Here is a 12,146-nt window from a genome sequence, read left to right as displayed (position 1 = left end):
AAATTGAGCAGATGTTATCCTCCCAGGACCTTTCAAGGCTATATCAATAGGACATACAGCAATTCAATGCACCCAATACTAATTGATATAAGGAAGTTATATACTCATAATGTTTACAGCATTTATCACATTTCCTTGAAAATAGTAAGTATGGATAAGCATTTGTAAATTCAAGAGTAAAGAATATAAGTTCAACTTCTTGAAGTTCTAAAAGTGTGTGTGGTCTTGGAACCCAAGTTTGATCTGATTTTCACATAATTCACTATTAGAGTCACTAGCCCAAGAAATGAATCTTGGACCCATACCAGGTGATATCACACTGGATATTATGATCCATATCACTGGATGGAATTAGGAGTCTGATTCATACAGCTTATGGGATGTTAATCTGTTAAGTTAAAACAAAAATATATGTTTACATGAATAGCATATTCATTTTTTTTTAATCAGCATGTGTATTGTAATTTCTCCTTGCTTCCTTATCTGAAGTCATCAAGTCATAATTATAAGGGCTTAAAGTAGCTAGATGGCCTTGCAGATGGGTTAGAATACTTGCAACTCTTGGTTAAATATTGTTAATGATTATGCCTGATAATCCCCCTTTACTCTTCTTCCAGGCTAGGGGTAACCAATCATTGCTAAACTTCAGGTTGTCACCCACTTAGTGATATTTATTAATGCATTCAATTAGATTTCACTCAAATCCAACCTAGCAGGTCACATTCTCTCAGTAATCAACTCTGAATAGCTGCATTCCTACTTACTAATGTAGATTTGGAAGTTTAATTCTTACCACAATAATGGAGAGACAGAATTAAAACAAAGGAAAGCACTGGCAAAGTGAAAAGGAGTTGATGTAAGTTTCTAGAGGTGATGACTGGAGAGAGCGCAGATTGGATGGCTCATATTCTATTTAAATTTGCAGGGAATTTCACAGGATTTGACAGGCATCTTATATAATGAATATCATTTTCACTGTGAAATAGAAGGTAATGTCATTTGATAAGTGCAGTGAAATCAATGCAAGCTTGGAACTGTTTTTGTGAGGAATGTAAATAACTGGCAAAAAATGTGCAAGGATTATAAAGGGAGTCAAGGTAAGGACTTTACTCAGGAGTATGCCTAGGGGCAGGACTAAGCAGGCTTTGCATGCTGAGCAGGGCAGGAAAAATAAGTGTTCTTGGAAAAGGTCATTTAAAGTGTGGAAAACTAGTTGAAGAGACAAATTCATGTCCCTAGGAGAATGAAGATTGTCAGTGAACCAAATAACTTTTGTGAGACTAGGGAAAAGGTGGGATAAGGTTGATGAATAGGAGACAATGATGAAAAAGAAGAATATTAAAACTTAAGAGTTTGGAGTTGTTAAAAATATGAAAAAGGCTGTGTGTTAACAATGATCAGTTGAATTGATTAGAGAGGGAAAAAATTTCTTTTAAAAAATTTATGTTGTCATAAAGACCATGGAATGTTAGCAATAAAAAGGAAAATACTACTGATATGTGCTATAAGCTGGATGAATCACTATAAAGTTATAGTGAGTAAAAAAAATATATATATATAATAATTAATAAATAGTTAATGTTAGACCTTTAAATATTTTATCCACATGAATAATGAATTGGTTAGTGAAAAGAATTTGAGTGTTAGGTGAACAATTCTTTAAATAAGCACAGGCTAGTGATTCAGATTTGGGAGAAAAGTGTAACCAAGCATCATTGCTCCAAGATGTTTGAATAAAGATGAAAAACAATTAGTTTCAATGCCCATGAATAATCTAGAAGCATACCAACCATTTTCTTAGTCTTATTTCTTGGTCAGAAAAAAATCACACACAAAAAAGAATTTCATTTCCTTCTGAAGACTTCAACAAAGTTTATATTATGCTAAGAGAGCTGTAACTCAGTAAGGGAATCATTGAAGGCAATCCTCACAGACAAAATGAAGGAATTGCCTTATTGAAAGGTGTCCAAATAACAAAGCAGTAGAACTTGTGAAATAAACCAATAACAGAAGCTTTGTTTCAGAGAATGAAGGTAAGACATAAGAAAAAAGGGAACTGTGTGAGGCTGTCTGTATAGAAAAGTATATGGTCATTTCATCACAAATATCTGATTACATCAGTCCTAAACCCTACAGAAATTTTCAACTTCTGTCAAATTTTCAGTGATGAATAAAACTGATTGATTGAGAAAGAGAGAATTTTGATAACAACAGTATTATAATCAGAGATTAGTAAAGTGTTTCTTATGATGCAAAGTGAATCATCAAAATGCAAGGGAATTAAAGGGTTGGTATGTAGAATATAGGGCCATCTGCTGAAAAGTATAGATATATTTTCTTTGTCATGGATGCATATGCCTTTTGAAATTTGCCATTGCAATACATCTGAAATTTTTATCTGATTGCTTGCACACACACACAACCAGATAATGAAAATGCTTTTGCACTTCAAGTGAAGTATCTTCTCTTTAAAAAGTAATGGTTTATCCATTTGGTCCTCTGCTTCTACAATCTGAGACAATTTCTATAATTAAGATGACCAAAATGGAAAAGCTGATGAAAACAGTTCTATAACATTAAAAGAACAAACATTTTAATAACAGAAATACTAAGCTATAACTGTCAATATAAAGATTACTGTGCATATGTGTATAGGCTAATATATACTTTACACACACATTTAATTTTTAATTTCATCTATATACACGAGTATATGAATTATTATTTTTCAGTTTTGGTCTTTAAATCAGCCATTATCATGCCAAAGTGAAAACAAAAGTTCTACTGTTCAAGAAAATCAGGAAAACCAGCTTTTCTCTCACAGATTTCTGTACCTCCTTTCACCATATGTGCACTATTTACACAAAATGATTTTCTGATTCCAAAAGACTGGTTCTGTTTGCTTCCCTCTTGTTGCTGGCGTGGGGATTAAAGCATGGTCCCTTTGAGGTTCAGCAACTCTTCTATTGCTATAATAAGTGATCATACAATATAATATACTCCTGCCTCAGGCAATTGTGGAAGCCTGTGTAGATAGAGTGACCTAGAGAGTCTGAAGAATTTCCCTGCTTCTGCCACTTCTGGCGCTTGAAATTTCTGTTATTGCTTAATGCAGACACCTGCTCTAACGACAACTCCAGAACAAGTATTCCCTTGTCAAAGTTCATGTTTGAGGTTAAGCATTTTTGGTTCACTTACATGATTTTTGGATGTTCAAGTAAATTTTTGTCATAAAAGACAAAGGATTGACTGAAAATCCACTTTCTGTGTTTAGAAGTGATAAACTGTGTTTTCTGCCTTTGTGATTATACAAGTTATCCTCAGAAGTGGTTAACGATGTAAACTTGTTTATCCCATGACAGATATGCACATAGTTATCTTGCTTTAAAGAGATAAACATCTGTTGTACCCTAAAGTCTTAAATATGTTGGAAAATACCAGGATATTTTTGACTAAATTGATAAGGATAAGTTTCCAAACAACTGATATTGCTGTATTTAATATAATGCATGTAGTGACTGTATAAATTCATAAGTCAACAAGGGATAATTTTTGCTGGTTATTTTTTCCTTAAAAATTTTATCTAATAGTTTATACAATATATAATGTTCACCTAAGGTAAAATGAAAAGTGATTTGAAAATTGCAAAGAAAGCAACTTTTGAAATATATCATTTTGATAAGGTATATTTGTTTGTAGAAAGCAAAGAATAAATGCAAATGTGTCTTTTCATGCCTGCTATTTCCATCCCATCTTGCACTTCACCTATATTTTGCTATCCCTTTTGCATTCAATATCTAAAGAAGCGTATTTAGTAAACAATAGCTATTACTTTTCTTCTTCTTATGTACAACTTTGCCTGATGCTTTAAATTTTTGCAGTCTAATGTCTTAAGTACTTTATTGATTAATTATAAATATTGTTCAATGAATATTTTGATTACCTGATGACAATAATTGCCAAGGCAACCTTCAATTTCAAATATAAAAATCGATGATAATTTTTTAAAGAAAAGCTAAACATTTGATTTTGATTCTATATCTCTTTTAAGAACCATACATATGCACTTTACTGAAATTTCTTCAACTCTAAATCTTAATTGTTACATGATAAACTAAATTAAGAAAACTATATTAATATTATGCAATGCTTATACATGTTCAATGGTGATGTGATAAATAACATTTATAACTATAAGGCAAAAGTAAAATATTTATTATTAATTCTGGTACAGTCTTAGGATATTAAGCATGATCATTAAAGATGAACTCTGTATCCACAATAGATGATAATAATCTCAGGCTAGTCATTTTTTTTAGCATATTGTTATGTCACTGATAGTTTTTATTTATTAAATTACTACATACAATTTTTGTTCTGTTGCATAGTATACTCCTAAATGAGATAAAAATCCATCTAAAGAAATACTTCAAAATGTTTAAAAAGAACAGTAAAATGTATATAAAAGATCTAATAATTATTCATTGTTATTTTCTTATGTTTTTATTTATCACATTGTTCCCTCACTTTTCAGGCATTTAGAGTAGGGTTTTAATACCTAGCTGTTGCATACCACTTAATTTCAGATAAGTCAGATATAGATGATTTATTTATATAGATATAGATGAGAAATCTATAAACATCAATATTGGCCTAAAATTATTTTAAGTACTCTAATAAGAAATCCATAAAATTAAAGGCTAGTTTTTATTTATTAATGTCCTTTAAACAGATGTGTTTCAATACTGAATCTGTGATAAATCAGTAATAAGATTTAGAGAAGTTGCACAATCTGCTTTAGATTATTGCCTCATGTGTAAAATAAGTATGGAGCACTATTGGGAAGACTTTTGAGTAATTTATGTGAGACCCTCAGTCTAGTTCCTAGTGTGTTGTTGCTGCTTAGTTGCTAAGACATATCCGACTCTTTTGGGACCCTATGGACTGTAACCCACCAGGCTTCTCTGTCCATGAGATTTCCTAGGCAAGAATACTGGAATGGGTTGTTTCCTCCTCCATGGGATCTGCCTGACTCGGGGATTGAACCTGGGTCTCTTGCATTGGCAGGCACCACAAAGCCACCATAATGAATGATATTATATATATATCAGTTCAGTTCAGTCACTCAGTCGTGTCTACTCTTTGCGACCCCATGGACTGCAGCACACCAGGCTTTCCTGTCCATCACCAGCTCCCAGAACATGCTGAAACTCACGTCCATTGTGTCGGTGATGCCATCCAACCATCTTATTCTCCGCCGTCCCCTTCTCCTCCCACCTTCAATAAATCCCAGCATCAGGGTCTTTTCCAATGAGCCAGTTCTTTGCATCAGGTGGCCAGAGTATTGGAGCTTCACCTTCAGCATCAGTCTTTCCAATGAATATTCAGGACCAATTTGCTTTAGGATGGGTTGGTTGGATCTCCTTGCAGTCCAAGGGACTCTCAAGAGTCTTCTCCAACACCACAGTGCAAAAGCGCTTCTTTCTTCTGCACTCAGCTTTCTTTATACTCCAACTCTCACATCCATACATGACTACTGCAAAAACCACAGCCTTGACTGGGTGGACTTTTGTTGGTAAAGTAATGTCTCTGCTTTTTAATATGCTGTCTAGGTTTGTCATAGCTTTTCTTCCAAGGAGCAAGCGTCTTTTAATTTCATGGCTGCTGTCACCATCTGCAGTGGTTTTGGAGTACAAAAAAAATAAAGTCAGCCACTGTTTCCATTGTTTCCCCATCTATTTGCCATAAAGTGATAGGACCAGATGCCATGATCTTAGTTTTCTGAATATTGAGTTTTAAGCCAACTTTTTCACTCTCCTCTTTCACTTTCATCAAGAAGCTCTTTAGTTCTTCTTCACTTTCTGCCATAAGGGTGGTGCCATGTGCATATCTGAGGTTACTGATATTTCTCCCGGCAATCTTGATTCCAGCTTGTGCTTCATCCAGCCTGGCATTTTGCATGATGTACTCTGCATATAAGTTAAATAAGCAGGGTGGCAATATACAGCTTTGACGTACTCCTTTCCTGAGTTGGAACCAGTCTGTTGATTCATGTCCAGTTCTAACTGTTGTATTCTTGACCTGAATACAGTGTTAATAATTATAACACTATTATAATAATTGTATATGTTGCACATAAGAAACATTCTTAAACTGTATTTTAAAATGTTTAAATGTTGATGTTGATAGATATTGTAATTGAATATGTATATATAATACTCATAGTTAGAGGTCATATCAAGTTTCCCAATGTTTAAGAACATGGACTTGAAAGAAAGATTCAGGTTCAAAAGTATGACACTGGGCAATTTACTTAACATCTTAGCCTTAATTTCTTGATGTATGAAAATGGGAATAGTAATCAGGTCTATGCTCTTTGTTTCTGAGGATTACCTTTAAGTAAGCAATATACATATTTGATCTTTTAAATATAGATATTTGTGACATGATTTTCATCCTCTGTGTTATTTCTCAATATTTGTCTATTCTTGATCAATCGAAAAGATCTTTCCTAGAGAAATTGAAGTGAAAATATGAGTTATTGTCTTTTTAAATTTGAAGTAACTATCTTTGATCAGTATCTAAGTCTTGAGAATAGACACTGAAATAGCAAATGGATATACTGCTGTTTTCACTACAAATGGATCATAGAAAAGAGTTTGCAGAATAACACTCAGCAGATGAGATCTTAGCAAGTATATATAAATTCCCTTCAGCATTTCTGTTGTCAGTGTGAAGTCTGCTTAAGTGCACAATTTCATGGTTGACTAGTCGTTGTCCTTGGTTGAATTTATTTTCAGTGACAGTAAAAAGATCATTGGTTTTCCAGTTGGTGCTCAGCAGTCATAAATCTATATGGAAAATACCTATTCCACTGAGTCTTAAACTGTAGATTACATATGTATCTTTACATCAAGAACTTGATAATCCTTAGTGTGTCTATATTGCATAATTGAACTTTAAAATTATCTTTTCAGTCAGTAACAAATCCTCTGCTCAAATAATAAACTTTTAAATAAATATTTGAATCTACACACCATAAAAATAAACTTTATGAAATGAAAATTAACTTATTCACAATAAGGATATAAAATTTATCAAACTAAATTTGTTCTAAATGCAAAGTCTTAACTAATCTACAATTTCTTTTTAGTATTTTCAGAGCTAACCTTTGGACAAAGGACATTAATATTCTCAGAATTTTGTTATACATTTCAATTCTGATATGGTACTGAGTACAAAAACATTCAAGGAATATTGATGTTAGAGTAAATCAAAATCAAAGAAACCAAAATGTCCAGATCCATTTTTATCTCTATGTCAGAGAAAACATTTTTGATGCAAAAATTGAGAAGTGGGTTATTCATACCCTTTTATGAACTGCATTTCTTCTTAAAATTTATGTGTGGTTAACTCCACCAAGGAAAGTTTACTTTTATATATTTATACAAATAAGTACTTTCTTTTATTATTTACCTGTGAAAAGTGTTCAAATAAACATTTAATTGGGATTTTACTCTTTCAGATTTTTTGTTTGTTTGTTTATTGGGGTTTATTTTCCAAGAAGATACCTGCCTATCACACTTCAGTGTGACATAACAACATTCTGTAGGACTTTTCTATGCTTAATATTTAGAAACTTTTTTTCAGTATGTTCCCTTCCTCAAAACTTTTTATCTCTATAAAACATCTCACTTCTTTTTAAAAATTTAATAAAACTTTTTAATTGAAGGAAGATTACTTTGTAATATTGTGATGGTTTCTGCCATACATCAACAGGAATCAGCCATAGGTATACATTTTCCCCTCCCTCTTAAACCTTCTTCCCAATAAATGGGTCAGTCAGTAAGAATTAAGGGTATTTCTCAAGATATGTAAGACAAATGATAAAAATAATGCATACATGACTTTAAATATGCAAATAAATTGAAAAAATCTTCAGATAAGTCTTTTTCAGAGCACAGGATAAGGCAGCCTGTTAATTGCTCTTCCACTGGTATTTGGAAAATCCAACTGAGATTCATGTCTGAGTTGGTATATTTATTATCTATTACTGTATAAAAATTACTCTACAACTTAGTGGCTCTGAACAACATACATTTATTATCTCATAGTTTCAGTGAGTCAGGAACTTGGATGTGACTGAGATGCAAGGTTCTGGCTAAAGCTATTTTACATGGATGTAGTTAAGATTTTAGCAGGAGCTATGGTTATTTGAACATCAAAAGATGACTCACTCACAGGGCTCTTGGCAGAAGACCACAGTTCCTTCCAGGCTGCTGGTCATCAGCCTCCTTAAACCTCTTCTATGTAAGATTCTCCATAGCAACTTATGTGTACTCATGACATAGTAGCTGTCTTCCTCCAGAGCAAATAATCTGAGATAGAGATTGAACAGAAAAGCACAAAGGTATACAGCCTAGTCTCCTAAATTAAAGACCATCACTTCTGCTCTATACTATTCATTAGAAGAAAGTAACCACATTAAGTCCTCAAGGGGAGGATGATTAGGCTTTACTTCTTGATAACTGGAGTTTTAAAGTATTTGTAGATAGGTGAAACCAAGCAGTTCATCTTCTACCCATAGATTATTTCTATTTCTCCCACATTCAAAATATATTCACCCCTTCATAAATCTACCAGGAATTTTATCATATTACAGAAACAACTCATAAGAGTGAACAGGAGAATGTTTGTCTCCTGGCTCCTCATTTGTGATTTCAGATAGCTTCTGATATGAAGCATTCGTTTCAAAATCATACTGCTCCCCTGATTTTCTGTTCAGGGGTATGTGATTGTTTTGAACCTACTGTGAAGTTTTCTTGAAATAAAAGAGACATTGTCAAGAAGTTGAAATTTGACATCAAGAATAAGAAGAAAAATGCATTTTAAAAATAACATTTCTTCATTCTTCTTTGGTCATAGGTAAGTAAACCCAGAAGAGGTTTCATGCTCAATGTTCAGTTACAGTTTGGCTGTGTTTCTAACTTCTGAAATTTAGCCAAATCAGTATTTACTCTGCTCTAGTACTCACACTGAATGTCAACCAATCCTTTTATTTTATCTAAAAAATCTGCCAAAATCCTCAATCATTATGAGTTCCAAAAGTCATTCAATTCCTTAACTCCTTAGTTTCAGAGAGATTGTTTTCTACAGGTACACTTCTCTTTGCTTAAGTAGTACATTCAGATTTGTTTTGTACATGTAAATATGGTCCCTTCCTTCAGAATCAACTGACAGTATTTGCAGATAATCTTTACCAAATAACTGGGCTTCCCTGATGACTCAGATGGTAAAAAATCTACCAGCAATGCAGGAAACCCAGGTTCAATCCCTGGGTCGGAAAAATCCTCTGGAGAAGGGGATGGAAACCTACCCCATTATTCTTGCCTGGAGAATTCAATGGACAGAGGAACCTGAGCTACAGTCCATGGGTCGCAAAGAGTTGGACATGACCGAAACACCTCACCTTCACCAAATAACTAATTCAAATAAAAAAGTGGATAGATGAGGAATTACTACAAATCAGCTAACCACTCTGTAGCTCTGAGTTAGAACCATGGCATAGACCATGAATTTAGTGCATTAAAGGAGGAAATAAGTAAAATCATTAAATAGTGGGACCAATCTGAAGAAGAAGAAACTGTACGCTAAGTGGCCAAGGGGCAGGTATTTGGCTACCATAAAAGATTATGATGTTAATTTAAGGGTGCTTTAATTATCTGTATTTGAGTATTTTAATCCCCAGGCCAGGTGTGGAACCTCGTGAATCTTTTATGCACTTCAGATGGTGGAAAGCATGAGTTAGGGCTTCATAACTCCAGGCAGAGACCAAAGACAGTGTTCAGAGTTCATCAGCACAATCAGAGCACCATCTGGTCATGTCCTGCCTGGTTCCTGGGCATATTCTCAAAATCACATTTGTACAGTCTTGAGTTAAAAATTAACTTGCATCATCTGGTTACACAACACACAGCCCTGCTTTGTCACTGGTCCGTGTTTCACTAGCAGTCACTGAAGATGTTGGCAACTGTTGCCATTTTCTTCATGATCATGATGCTTTTTTTCTCCCAGTTTAAGTGTCATTCAATTCTCAGGTATTCTCCATCTATTCTTATTTTCTCTTTAATTTTTACACATCTTATAAAACTTCTTCAGTTGCCTTCATGGATTCCTCATCACATATTAAAGTAATGCATTATTTAATGCTTGAGAAGCATTGGCCAAGGATATAGATATGTTCATGCTTGAAACGGCTTCTTAGGACTTATATTTTCCCCAATTGCTAATTGTATGTGATTTATAAATCATGTTTTCATAAACAATAAAAATCAACAGAGTAAAGTTAGTGATTAAAAAAGGATATGAAAATGAAAGTGAAGGTTGCTCAGTTGTGTCTGACTCTTAACAACCCCATGGATTATGCAGTCCATGGCATTCTCCAGGCCAGAATACTGGATTGGGTAGTTTCCCCTTCTCCAGGAGATCTTCCCAACCCAGGAGTCCCACATTGCAGGTAGATTCTTTACCACCTGAGCCATAAGGGAAGCCCCTCCACCACCACCCCCACAAAAGGATATCAGTCACTGCCAAAACATTTTATGTTGTCATTTTTCAATAACTGAGTCAGGTCTAACTCTTTGGGACCCCATGGACTGCAGCACGTCAGGATTCCCTATCCTTCCCTATCTCCTGGAGTTTGCTTAAACTCATGTCCATTGAGTCAGTGATGCCATCCAATCATCTCATCCTCTGTCACTCCCTTCTCCTCCTGCCTTCAATCTTTCCCAGCATCAGGTTCTTTTCCAATGAGCTGGCTCTTCGTATCAAGTGGCCACAATATTAACGCTTCAGCATCAGTCCTTCCAATGAATATTCAGGGTCGATTTCCTTTACGATTGACTGGTTTAAGCTCCTTGCTGTCCAAGGGACTCTCAAGAGTCTTCTCCAGCACCACGATTCAAAAACATCAATTCTTCCTCTCTCAATCTTCTTTATGATTCAACTTGTCACGTCTGTACATGACTACTAGAAAAAGCACAGTTTTAACTATTCAGAAACCTTTGTCAGCAAAGTGATGTCTCTGCTTTTCAATATGCTATCTAGGTTTGTAACAGCTTTTCTTCCAAGGAGCAAGCGTCTTTTAATTTCCTGGCTGCAGTCACCATCCACAATGATTTTGGAGCTGAAGAAAAGAAAAACTGTCACTGTTTCCACTTTTTCCCCATCTATTTGCAATGAAGTGATGAGATCAGATTCCCATATAGGTTTTTGAGTGTTGAGTTTTAAGCCACCTTTTTCACTGTCCTCTTTCACTCTTATTAAGAAGCTCTTTAGTTTCTCTTTTCTTTCTATCATAAGGGTGGTGTCATCTGCATATCTGAGGTTGCTGATATTTCTCCCAGCAATCTTGATTCCAGCTTGTGCTTCATCCATCCTGTTGCTTGAGGTACTCTGCATATAAGTTAAATAAGCAGAGTGACAATATACAGCCTTGATGTACTCCTTTCCTGATTTGGAAACAGTCTGTTTTTCCATGTCTGGTTCTAACTGTTGCTTCTTGACCTGTATTCAGATTTCTTAGGAGGGCAGGTCAGGTTGTCTGCTATTCCCATCTGTTTTAAGAATTTTCCATATTTTGTTGTGATTCACACAGTCAAAGGATTTAGCATAGTCAACAAAGCAGAAGTAGATATTTTCCTGGAGTTCCCTTGTTTTTTCTATGATGCATAGATGTTGGCAATTTGATCTCTGGTTCCTCTGCCTTTTCTAAATCGAGCTTGTACATCTGGGAATTTTTGATTCACGTACTGTTGAAGCCTAGTTTGAAGGATTTTGAACATTACTTTGTTGGCACATGACATGAGCACAATTGTACGATAGTTTGAACAATCTGTCGCATTGCCCTGATTTGGGATTGGAATGAAAACTGACCTTTTTGAGTCCTGTGGCCATTGATGACTTTTCCAACATTGCTGGCACATTGAGTGCAGCATTTTAATAGCATCACCTTTTAGGTTTTAAATAGCTTAGCTGGAATTCAATCACCTCCACTGGATTAGCTCATAGTAGAGCTTCCTAATACCCACTTGGTCCTACAGCCTGTCAGGTTCCAACAAAGGTCCATCTTGTCAAGGCTGTGGTTT

Source organism: Cervus canadensis, chromosome 16 (genome assembly GCF_019320065.1).
Source record: "Cervus canadensis isolate Bull #8, Minnesota chromosome 16, ASM1932006v1, whole genome shotgun sequence".
Taxonomy (NCBI): Eukaryota; Metazoa; Chordata; class Mammalia; order Artiodactyla; family Cervidae; genus Cervus; species Cervus canadensis.
Note: the sequence above shows the minus strand (reverse complement) of the source record.